The sequence below is a fragment of the Anastrepha ludens genome, chromosome 3, assembly GCF_028408465.1.
Source record: "Anastrepha ludens isolate Willacy chromosome 3, idAnaLude1.1, whole genome shotgun sequence".
NCBI lineage: Eukaryota > Metazoa > Arthropoda > Insecta > Diptera > Tephritidae > Anastrepha > Anastrepha ludens.
The window spans coordinates 87,490,037-87,503,200 of NC_071499.1; the positions used below are offsets into that span (position 1 = coordinate 87,490,037).

Consider the following 13,164-nt stretch of genomic DNA (forward strand, 5'->3'; position numbering starts at 1 on the left):
TTATTTATTCACCCATACATTTGAATTTGAGCAAATGTATTGGGTTAGGGAATAAGTTCATAGCGTTTTTTATATTTTCTTCTATTTTACAACAATTTGTTTGCTGTTTGGCAAAAGGGTAAGCATTCGTTCGATACAACTGTTTCTGCCCTACAAAACTATATTGATTTCATATTTGAGTTATTTAATTTTTATTAGTTTTGAGCCTTATAAAAGAAATACCAAGGAGGCAAAAATCGACACTCCCGACAGATCAAAAAGCTGCGAAGCAGCCCAGGACATTTGCGACGTGTATGAAGAAGGTGTCATAGGGAAGTCTACAACACGGAAATAATTTGTAAAGTTAAAAATGGCGACTTTGGCGTCGATGACAAGTCCCACAGCAGAAGGCCTTCTGAATTCGATGAAGAACGTCTCAAATCACTTTTGAAGGAGAACGATCGCCAAACCAGTTGTGAATTGGCGGAAAAATGAACTGCGATCATAAAACGATTCTCAATCAACTCCATTCAATGGGGTTTACCGAAAAATTTTGAGCTTGGGTGCCTCACAAGCTCAACGAAAAAACAAAGAAAGCCGCCTTCGAATTGCTTCTCAGCATCTCAGGCGAGCGGTGGGAAGAGGTTATAAACAGCAACGGTGAATATATAATTGATTACTTTATTGATATAATTATTGTTTTTGCTTAAATAAAAGTCTTTGGCAAAAACGCTAAGAACTTATTCCCCAATCTAAAACATTAGTGTGAGTACTTCAAGCGCTGCGTATATTCAACACTAACTTGAAATGGATTAAGTAAAATGGGTTAAATAGAATCCCATTCTATCACCTTATATCGGTTTGGCTTTTAGCAACATACCAGCTCTATTTACGAAAAGTTTAACACTTCATTGCAAAATTTCTATATAAAATATTTTGTTTATGCAGCATTAATGGGGAGACTATTGTGGGTTTATTAGTGTAGTTAAGTAGTTAGTACAATAAATTCTTTTTTCTTATTTGTATTTAGCATTTTATTGATCAAAGTGATAGTTGATAGTGTTAGAAATGGAAAGGAAAGGGAAGATACACTCATGTTTACGGCAGATGTGGAATGTTGCGCACTTGTCCAAAGCAATGCTAGCTCCTGATGATTTAGACCATTCAGAGATCTGACTTGAAATATTTAAAAAATGAGTTTTTATCTGGGAAAGGTCGTTTAGGTCAGAGAAAATTACCAGATCATCAGCGTAAACAAAATAACTATATTAATAGGAGTGGGGTAATTAAGGAAGTAATTTCATTGAAAGTTGAACAAAATTACTGAAGGAGGGGAACCTTGAGGTATGCCATTGTGTAATTTAAAAAAATTCGATTATCTCAAGTTTTATTGCTAAACATTTTTTTGTTTTTAAATTTATTTTTTATTGAATATCTTTTGTTTTAGAAAATTTGGGACCACGATTTTGAGTATATAACTCACCATAATTAAAGTTTATTTTTTTATTTATATGAAACATAATTATTGTATAATAATTATATTACACAATTAAAGCCACTTAGAGTTTCGAGCTGGATTATAGAGAATGCGGAGTTCAAGGATTTTTATATTACTCAGAAGCACCCTTTACTTCTACGTGACCAATTTTGAAGTAGGCATGAGTAGTATGGAACCCGCAGTATTAAATCTACTGCAATGATTAATAGAAGTAGTACAAAAACCCGTCGTTTTATTTACATTATGGAATTATGACAGGATTCGTTCGGAAATCTCCCCAAAAGCTTCACGCTTAAAAATTTTCCAGTTATTCTTGGTTACGTAACTCAGTATGCTACTGAATGATACTAACTATGCTAGAAAGAAAATAAAAAAGAAATACATTATTTTATTGGTAGATGGCGGTAGTGATCGGTATCTTATATAGTATCGACCAAAAAATTCGCTAAAAAACTTTGTTTATTCCATTCAGTTGTAAGTTACAGAGTGTTGCCAATGGAAGTCAACAAAGAGAAAATTCGGCACATTTCACAAGTTTTCTTTAATAAAGGCGAAAATGCAAGCCAACTGCTGAAATAGGGCATGGTGTTTATGGTGCCAATACTATAACAGCTAATTATGTACAACTTTGGTTTCTTCGATACCTTTCAGGCATTTTTGATGTTAAAGGAAAATGTCGATAATGTCGAAAATGGATTTATTTTTCCCTAAATTTATAAGGCGTTTTTCAATAGGTGCGCTTCAACTTTTTTCCGATAGGGAGGGCGAACGACGCAATATTTTTTATTTTTCGCTTGTCATTTGTAAACTTCATTGCTATACATTTCATCATGGAACGCTACACACTTAAACAACGATTGCAAATCGTGCAAATTTTTTATGAAAGTAATCGTTCTGTTGCTGCTACTTTAAGAGCTACTTTTTCCAAAAAATCATCTTTAGGGATGAAGCTCACTTTTGGCTTTGTCAACAAGCAAAATATGCGTTACTGGACAGAAAGCAATCCACACGTGATTCATGAGGGCCCGTTGCATCCCGAAAAAATCACTGTTTGGTGCGGTTTACATGCCGGCGGCGTAATTGGCCCATATTTTTTCGTTGACGAGAACGATCGCCACGTTACTGTGAATGGAAATCGATACCGCGACATGATAAACGATTATTTTTAGCCGGAATTGAATGGTGTGGACTTAGACGACATGTGGTTTCAACAGGACGGGGCCACAAGCCACACAGCACACGCTACAATTGATTTGTTGAAGAGTAAGTTCGATGAGCGCATTATTTCCAGAAATGGACCGGTCGAATGGCCGCCGCGCTCGTGTGATTTGACGCCTCTAGACTATTTTCTTTGGGGTTATGCGAAGTCATTGGTCTACATTAACAAGCCGGCGACGATTTGTGAGCTCAGAGCCAATATTGAACGCGAAATTGCTGGAATTTCGGCCGATTTATGCAAAAGAGTGGTCGAAAATTGGGCTCAGCGATTGAACTTCGTAAAACGTGCACGCGGTGGTCATGCAAAAGAAATCGAATTTCATACTTAAATGTATATGTTCAAACTCGATAATAAAAAAAAATTAGCTAAAAAAGTCAAACCGTTTGTATTTTATTCAAAAAAAAAGTTGAAGCGCTCTTACTGAAAAACGCTTTATATATAATTGGCGCTTACACCCTGTTTCGGTGTTTGGCTAACCTCCTCCTCCTCTTCTTTGTGGCATACGTCTTGATGTTGTTTTACAAATGGAGGGACCTACCCTTTTAAGCCGATTCCGAAGGGCAGATATTTTTATGAGGAGCTTTTCATGGCAGAAATGGAGGCTTGACATTGCCTGCCGAGGTGCGACCGATATTAGAAACAACATTTTCTATCAATTGGTGTTCCATGCACGGAGATTCGAGGATGCGCACTTCCGAATGCTACTTGTATTCCCAGTCATCGATGGAAATTTCAGAAAATATTGGCTTATTTAAGATTATTTTTGGAGAATAAATAACTGCCGGGTATTTCTCTGGAAAAATGACAGAGAGCCCATCAACATCAGTCCTTGAGGAAAGTTTTAAGCTCAAGATAACATTTTCGACATCATCATCTGAAAGACTTAGGTGCTCAAAATTCAGAGATGACGATTGATTTAACGACCGATCTTAAAAAGGAAGGGAAGGGACGAAGTGTTATCGAAAAGATCTACGTACTTACAAGAAGAGAGATTAAAAAAAATGTTGAATGAAAATTTGTTTAATAAAATGGAATGACTTACTTTATCAAAAGTTTTAGGAGAGTCAGTATAGCCGGTATCAACTTAAAGACGATCAGTGGAAGCAATCATGCAGAATTCAGAGTATATAGCTAAATTCAAAAGAGTTCACCCGCTAAAGACGAGACTAAATGCTTAAAGGAGAAATATAAATTTACGTTGTGCAATACATTCAAATAGCTACGAGTTAGTTAGCAGTTAAGAAATCGCAAAATAGTGTGCCGTAGTTTCGACAATACAAAAACTCTCATTTTGGAAAGGCAACCCCAAGCTATAAACAACACTCACATATAAAAATATTTGAGTATATATGTACTTCTGCAAAACAATATTCCCTTCTTTTCATCAATGTACCCAAAAGATTCTCCGAAGAGTGACCTCAAACCAATTTTTCAGTCTATCCATACATATAATATATATTCTGTATCTCTATTGCTTCCACTGTAATTGCTCCGGGTGTAGTACAATAGTCTTCCTGACTGAGTGCTTGAACTTGTCCAACCCCCCACAAGTCGAATATAATCTAATCTACGGGTAAGTTTGATGGTGCCTCACAAGTTCTTTTTATACAGAGTTCACTGTACGAAAATACATATTTATACTCTGGGAAAGAAATGCGCGTGCGCTATATTTGTTTCCAAGTTGGACAAAACCTTAGCTGTTACTGTGTAGTATTTAACTAAAGATTAAGCTGTTTGATAATTAATTATACCAATAAACAAGACATAAATAAATTTAGGTAATTTAAATTTAAATTTAAACATAGTGTTACTAAATGGTATCCAAATAAAAACATGCTTTGGCTGGTCTATGTATTTTGCCCATGCATAGGGACCATATTCGAGGGGATAATTTTATGAAAGATAGAATAAAAGACTTCGCCCATCAAATAGGAATATTTTTTGTGTAACTTCACACTGGTGCAGAATATGGAAGATGCGAATAAGAAGGTAAGAGGTAGAAGTTGCACGCTTAACAGAATAAATTGCTATATGTAAATTTGACAGAATTGCTTCGTGTGTTACGTCACACTGGTGCAATTGGTGATACCAAAATAATAATAGATAAGAGATTAAGAGATTTGGCCTTCCGAAACAAAATTAACACGTCATAGGAGATTTGGTGGCAGAGTTGTGCTCCCACCCGTATTCACAGACTCTTCCAATCAGTGGTTCTTCAGACAGCAAAGAAGTAATTTGATTATTTCGTTTATTTCGCCAACACAATAAGCGTAAGCAATCCGCAGTCACATCCTATGTTACGTCAACAAATCAATTGATTTCTTCAAAATCGCTGAGCACTGGTTAACAGTGGTCACACCTTCTGAATTCTCTCCACATTGGCAGATCGAGATGGGCGCAAAATTTCTGTTCTGTACCTTGTATAATAATTTACCTTTTGTTCTAAACTCGTAGTTATGAATTCAAATTTAAGTAACTGATATAAATCTTTAATAAAATACAAGAATGAAAGAATACAAGCTTGCGCATATTGCAGTAAAAAATTAGCGCAACTGTGCAGTGTCGTAATTGCAAACTAGATATATCTCCCAAATAGAGAATAGAAAAGGAAGAGAATGTTAAAATAATCAGCTTTTGTAAGCAAAAATGAGATAATAAAGCAGACAAAAAGAAAAATAGTTATTTGTATAGAGAAAATTAAAAAACGAAGCTAAACAATTACGTCAGGTCATCCGCTATTTGTTGAAAATTCACCTTGAAGCTTTACTGCAAGTTGCTGTTGAGTTCACTCAAACGAGGACAATACCAAGATGTTTTCGCTTAAAAAACAGCACCTGGGCATACTCGAAAAAAATTTTGACATTGGTTCAATTATGTTAGTCCGGTAATATTTTGAAACTGAGTATTGCCAATCATGTCGTAGTGACCAGTTTAATCTCATAACACAAGACACTTGGTGATCCCGCCCCCTTCTTCAATTACAGAGTCCGGCACTCGAAGTGTAACCTATTAAAAAGGCCACAAATTTAGTTTAGAAAATTACTTTTATTCAATTCAGAGTAAAAAATGTGTGAAAATAATACAAAATTAAGAATCAATTTATTTTTGCTCGATATGACCATATTTTCCCTTGACTATGGCCGAATCGCAAGCTACCCGATTGTGCCTTGCAGGTATTTTGGCCCATTCGCGGACAATAAAAATCATAAAAATCGTACTATTTCTCTTTGACTTATTGTTTTCTGACCAAAACGTCGGGCTACTTGACCACTGTGCTGCGGCGTGAATTCTCTGTATGTTTTTTGTCTTCTGCATTACAATGAAATGAGTGGATACTTTTTTGTATATTATATTGGGAAATGAAATAAAGCAAAATAAATAAGATTTCCGCATACATACTCTGTATTTACATTTTCGCAAAATATTAGGAAATGTAGAACACTTTACAAAAAAATCGTATCTGTATCAAATAAACTCTGAGTGTGATTATATGTCTATCTTGTGGTATGTTTTTCTGAGCTCCTTTTACTTTGGAGTTCAGCCACTTATGTTTGCATGACACCCCAATTTTCTTGCTTTTGAGCCAGTTTCGTGAGTTTTTATGGCATTTCAGCGGCATGACTTGCAGCAAAGGTGAAATTACTGTACTACGAGGTTTCTTTGAAAAGTGCGTGCAAGGTTAGAGAGGTGACAGTATAGGCGCATATCGAGGTTATGTTTAATTAATAGCATCTCTTGGAAGACTCCGTACCAAGTTTCAGCCAGATCGGTATACATCGTTTGTGTCGAGTGATTTTCCTTTTCCATTACGACAACGCATCGGCTCACACCTCAGCAGTTGTGGTCGCAAAATTAATGGAAACTCGTTTCACATCTCCCCTATTCCCTAGACCTGGCCACCTCGGATCCCTGGGACTACTATTTGTTCTCCAATTTAAAGAAATTACTGTCAAGAAATATATTTCATTAATTGCAGTTATTGCAGAAATGAATGGCTATTTTTCAGACTTGGGCAAATCCTATAATTCGGAAGGGATCAACTAACTAGAACATTGCTGGACGAAATGTATAAGCCTAAAAGAAGACTATGTCGAAAAATAAAAAAGGTTTAACACGGACAATTAAGTAGTTTTTAGTTTTCCACGACTCTTCAAACGTCCCTCGTAAAATTCTCTAACGACATTTGTCGTACCAAAAACAAATTATTTTAAATTAAGTCCAATAAGAGTCAATAGGTCTTTAATATTATAATATTATCTATAATACCCGCCGTAGCCGAATGGGTTGGTGCGTGACTACCATTCGCAATTCACAGAGAGAACGTCGGTTCGAATCTCGGTGAAAAACCAAAATTAAGGAAAAAAAAATTTTTTTCTAATAGCGGTCGCCCCTCGGCAGGCAATGGCAAACCTTCGAGTGTATTTCTGCCATGAAAAAGCTCCTCATAAAAATATCTGCCGTTCGGAGTCGGCTTAAAACTGTAGGTCCCTCCATTTGTGGAACAACATCAAGACGCACACCACAAATAGGAGGAGGAGCTCGGCCAAACACCCAAAAAGGGTGTACGCGTCAATTATATATATATATACAAGCATTCCACCTTCTCTATTGTAAACGTTCTCTGCTTCCGTGCATCTACTAAAATAAATTTATATCCTCAATATAATTATTAATATGCATACATATGCACATATACAACAAGCACCTGCACTATTCAAAATATTAATGCAAAAACCAACTTCAAAAGTTTACTAAAGTCGTATGTATGTAGGTATATAAGGGTGTTCCTTAAATTTCAAGTTTAATATTTTTTTACGCATACGTTCTTAAAAGTTTCTTTATAACCGTATATCGTCCTGAAAAAAATGTTAGCTCGATTTATATACGATAACCCGTGCCGACTTGCGATTAAAACGTGTCTAAGTTGCATGAGTACTGCGCTGTGATTTGTAGCTACAGGTTTTATTTGTCATTTCATACGTGATTTTTAAGATTATTAGTACTCTTTAGTGCGTAAACGTGTCGGTGGAATTACGGAGTGACAAATGAAATATTTTCCTTACCGGATAGCCTAGTTATCAAATAAATGGTGCAAAATCACCATCTAATCGACAAGTTCTCTCAATCATACATATTTTACAATATTCGTCAGGTTAAACTGATTTGATCTTGATAATTGGTTTGGTATTGCACATGCTGATGCGTTTGAGCGAATGAAAATAGAGGAAGATAAATTACTTTTAATGAAACAGAGAGAGCCAAGTCGCCCGGGATGCTGAGGTGGTGAAGACAAAAATTGGCGGAAAAAAAGAAAAATTTAGACCACGACACTGGAAGAAGAAGAAATGATTGTAAGACAAAGAGAATCACTGGCTGTTGCATCTACTTGCACCACAAATAACTTAGAAAGTGTAGAAGATTCAGACGAATAACAGATATTGAATTCTGAACTCAGCTTGGCGGCTGATCCCTGCCCTTAAAAAAGTTCAAAACAAGGTAGAAAGAATCTTATAACACCTAAACTAGTTGCAGCTTTAGATCGATACCAGTTAAGCATTACAGACTCGATTTACATTCGTAATGCGCTTGGTCTGAGTAGCTATGATTTCCCTATTAACAAATCCTTAATGAAATTATTTATTGCATTAATAGTGATTTTATAGCATACCGAAATATCAGGACAAAACACGATATTTACAAAACTTTGAAGCTCGGTTGGTACTGGTTGCAATTATGCTAGAAAGATGAAACTCTATATTTCAACATCTTATAGCATTAGTAAAACATGTAGAGGGTATACATTTAGAAAAAAAAAATTGTTTTTTTGTCATGTAAGGGATACCCTAATGTATATAGATAATTTATACGATTTGAAAGGAGGCCAATTATTTACTCTCGACTATTTTATATGTGCCTACTCTTGTATCTGTGCTGTTGGTATGTAGGTTTTAATGCATGAAAGCTATGGAGGTATTTCACCCGTGATATTATATCATGTGCTTTATAGCTTATCATCTGCTTAGGTATACATACAAATCTGATTTATCTAGTAAAACTTCGCAGGTATACTATAATATGGATATTGCTATTTAATCACTGGAAACAACACTTGTATACATATGTAACTCATTTGAAATACATGCAAACATGTCATTCTTATAGTCAAACAATCATAGCAGGAAGTATTTCGTAGTCTGCATGGGAATTAAAGTCACTCATACTGCCGCACGATGTACAGAATGCAGAAATGTGGCCAACATACCGTTAACCGGCTCTCAGCGACTTTGAAGGAACCAGTTGATTGGCTGGTGTAATCGGGTTCATGATAGCGGTTTGTTTTCGACAGAGTCCGGCAAAATCTGAGATTATGTTGGTGATATACGAAAAATCAACGCACACATTACTGATGCTGCTTCGCTTCCATCTGAACAACGACTGTTTGGACGAACATAAAATTACGCGGCAAATAAGCAAGCATAATTCTACTGTCGAAACCCCGATAACGTGTCACCCGAAGTTACTCTAATAATTTTGTTTGAATTTTGCTAATCTAACATCCTTGATACTGCCATTTGAAGATAGAGGATTAATAACATCCAGGCAGGTCCATCTTGTTCCATGCATTATAGGCGGCACCTATGTGTATTTTCTCAAGGTCTGCTGTCCTGTCCACGTGCGTGATAAATGTTACTAATGAAAATGTTACTACGTCTATGAATAGTACGAGTTCTGTCAAGCGCCTAAGGATTAAACGATCCGGACCGAACTCACTTTTTTTGTACAAATTTAAAACCTGTTTCAGGCATGTAATATGAAATGGTTGGTTTCATCATTCACTAACAACTATTTTGTTGTTCTTCTGCCCACATTCTGAAATATGATATACTATGTAGGTATTTTGGACTAAGTATTATAGTATGATAAAATTTGGATTTTGCAATAGGAAATTTTCCAAGCATAAAATACTTATATAATATATGGTACTCTTAGCATATCTTTAGGGTAATTTTCACAACTTCCTATTGAAACTTAGATGCTCCTACAAGAGTTTTTCTTTTCCTCGATTGCCTTTTAAGAGTATGTCGTCGTGAATGTTTTTATTTTTTATTTATTTAATTATTTATTTATTTACTTAAGTCTTATGTAACGATAGCTCACTTACAGACTATTAATAATTCTGTGCTAAACTACAAGTATTAATGTAACACTAAAATTATTTTTCCATAATTTAGTCCTTCTACTTATAATAAATCTAAGTCAAATTAATTGTAAAATTCCTTTAAGAATATTATAAAATTAGATTTACACGAAAATAAAACTTAGACTTAGACGAAATCAAATGGCTTAAGGTTCTATAAATTGGCATAACCACTTCTAACTTGTCAAGAAAAAGAGTTCATTACTCCGAAGACAGCGTTGAGAAATGTGAAAATTTATGCATGCTAGAAGAAAGTGGCAATCCATTATGCCTTAAAATACCAAAGACAAATGAGAGAGAATGAGAGTAGTTCTCCCCCAGTTTAATGCTTTCAAGTTGATTAGCTTGCATCTGGCGCAAGGCGAATTTATTACAGGTGACAGCAAACACATATAAGTAAAACCCTACATGTATTTGTTGTTGCGTTTGGTGCAAGCATCATGTCAAAATCAGCAAGCAAATGTAAACATACGAATGTAAACCTACCAATACATACAAACAAAGCATATCATTTTGACGTAAGCCATACCTACGGCGAAAAATTCAGCTGGGTGAATGCTGTCACCTTATTAAATCCACCTTGATCTGGCGCTATACGATGGAATTGCTTCCACAAAGCTCAGAGATCGGAGGGAGAGTATTTTAATGTGGCAATTAAAATAAGGTCTCCAAATGAAAATAGCATATTCATGTTTGGATCGAACTAGGGACGTGTACAAGAGCTTCAGGCTATACGGATCACCAAATTCAAAACTAAAAAGGCGAGTGACAGCTATTAACTGGGAATAGGCGCACCGATCAACATGCATTGCTATTGCAGCACTTTCTGTCTTCTTGGTAAACACAAGACAGTTTATTGGCAAATTTATAGTTAGTTTTTTTCATTGCCAGTATTTTTACACAACGACTTCTGATGGAACTTCGACTAAATTCACAAGTAATAGGCTTCTTTAAGACTAAAGTTTTTAACTTTGAAATGTAGAATTTGAAGTATTTAATCGTTTTAAAACAGCTGGCCTTTGTCTAGTGTTCTCTACTTTTAAATAAATATTTTGGAAAATGTTCAGAAAACGAAAACGAATTGTTGACAAATTAATCTGCCGGTTTCATAATATACGCAAGGAGAGCTATTTAACAGTACCATATTAAAATACACATTTACACACATGTATGTGTAACATAAAATGTTGCTTCGGTAAATTTGGAATCAAATAGAAGCTGACATGTGTATACCTGCTCGCCTTATTATTTAAATACACAACTTCTCTCAAATATTAAAACAATTGCAGTCGTTAAGAGAGCGTTTAGCTACCGCGCCGATTCCGGTGAGAGCCAATAACATCTGTTCGCTGTGTTAAGAACTAAATATGCGTACTTTGGCGGCAGCTAAGAGATATGCGAGCCAGTCGGTTTTTTGCAGTGATTCTAAATGTGTGTCGCTTTTCGCCTGTTCGCTTCCAAAATAGCATTGAAATAGTTGTCGAAAAATCATTAATCATTCAGAAAAAAGGTGTGTTTGTACGTGTGGCGCCTTGATAACGTGCGCATCTATTAAAAATTATTGATGAATATATACGAGTATATTATATTAAAACACATAAAAATTATAAAATTATTTCACCACTTTCGACAACGTTTTGTGAATACTAAAATATGTGCGTGCATACCTAGGTATGCAAATGTGCATGTGTAAATAAGAAAAAAAAAAACAAAGTGTGAAAATACATATTTGCAATGCTATTTAGTTCAACCTCACATATAGTATATCATATGTACAGTGATAGAAAGCACCCCCAGTGATAACCTGTTCGAAGCAACTTATACCAGATTGGTATCAAAAATTCATATCAAATTAATATATCCTGTTCAGGCGAAATAATAAAGGGTGTTTTTTTAGAGGTTAGGTTTTCAAGTTGGCACTACTTTTTTCGTAGATGGTCTTTTTGACAGCTGTCACTTGATTTATGCTCAGTTTGGTTTGCCATTTCATAATGAATAGACTTACACCTTAACAACGTTTGCAAATCGTGCAAATTTATTACGAAAATAATGGTTCGGTTCGCGCGACGCATCGAAGAAAATTTTGTTCAGCGATGAACCTCACTTTTGGTTGAATGGGTATGTCAATAAGCAAAATTGTCGCATTTGGAGTGAACATAATCCACAAGCCATTGCTGAGACGCCGTTACATCCTCAAAGAGTCACTGTTTGGTGTGCTCTATGGGCAGAGGGAATCATTGGTCCATATTTCTTTAAAAATGAAGCCGGCCATAATGTTACAGTCAATGGAGAGCGCTATAGAGCCATGACTAATGACTTTTTCGTGCCTGAATTGGACGATGTTGATGGGACGACCTTTGGTTCCAACAAGACGGCGCTACATGCCATACAGCCAACGCAACAATCGATTTATTGAAGGAAACTTTTGGTGAGCGCATTATCTCGCGCCGTGGACCTGTGGCGTGGCCTCCAAGATCGTGCGATACAACATCGCTGGACTATTTCTTGTGGGGCTATGTGAAGTCGCTTGCCTACGCAGATAAGCCCGAGACGATTGACGTCTTGGAAGAGAATATTCGGCGCGTTATTGCTGACATACGGCCCCAATTGCTGCAAAAAGTGGTCGAAAATTGGGCCTCTCGGCTGGAATTTATTCGAGCCAGCCGCGGCGGCCACTTGCCTGAAATCATTTTTAAAACATAATGGCAAACCCTTATCTCTATAATAAAGCTAAATTCTTGGCCATAACATTAAATTATATACGTTTTATTTCATCTTGAAAACCTAACCTCTAAAAAAAACACCCTTTACAAAGCAATTGGTTTTCAAACCATTTACTTAAAAAACAACAAAATTCATATTTATTCATATCTAAGGCAGTGAAAAGAGAGTATTGGCAGGGGCGGAGCTTTAATTTTCAAAAGCGAGAGTTACAAAAAACTGTAGTCAAATGAGGAACTTAAAAATTAAAGCTACAAGCAGTCGTCTTTCATAAATAACACAAATAGTAAAGCGATGCATAGTTCAAAATATTACAAAAAACCAAAATACTCGCGCTGTGGAAATAGTTATAGCCTTGAATGCCAACGAAGTAGTCCCGGTTCATCCAGGAACGATGAGAAGTGTGATAAAAAGTTAAGATTTTTATGTTAAGAAGTTAGATCGTTGCCAAGAAAGATGTCAACTGTCAAATTGATGTGACGCGGAAATTTCACTAATCACTTTAAAGACGTATTATTCACTGATTAATAAAGAAGGTCAGATCAACAC

The 13,164-nt window shown here is 35.8% G+C and overlaps 1 protein-coding gene across 3 annotated transcripts in view; it reads left to right on the forward strand.

Moving 5' to 3' along the window:
- Nucleotides 1-11,289: 11,289 nt before the first annotated feature.
- Nucleotides 11,290-13,164, forward strand: part of LOC128858395 (L-asparaginase) — a 35,172-nt gene continuing 33,297 nt past the window's right edge. For all 3 annotated transcript variants that reach the window (XM_054094641.1, XM_054094640.1, XM_054094642.1), the window contains exon 1: nt 11,290-11,404. The gene's annotated coding sequence lies outside the window, so the exon portion shown is untranslated. The remainder of the gene's footprint in view (nt 11,405-13,164) is intronic.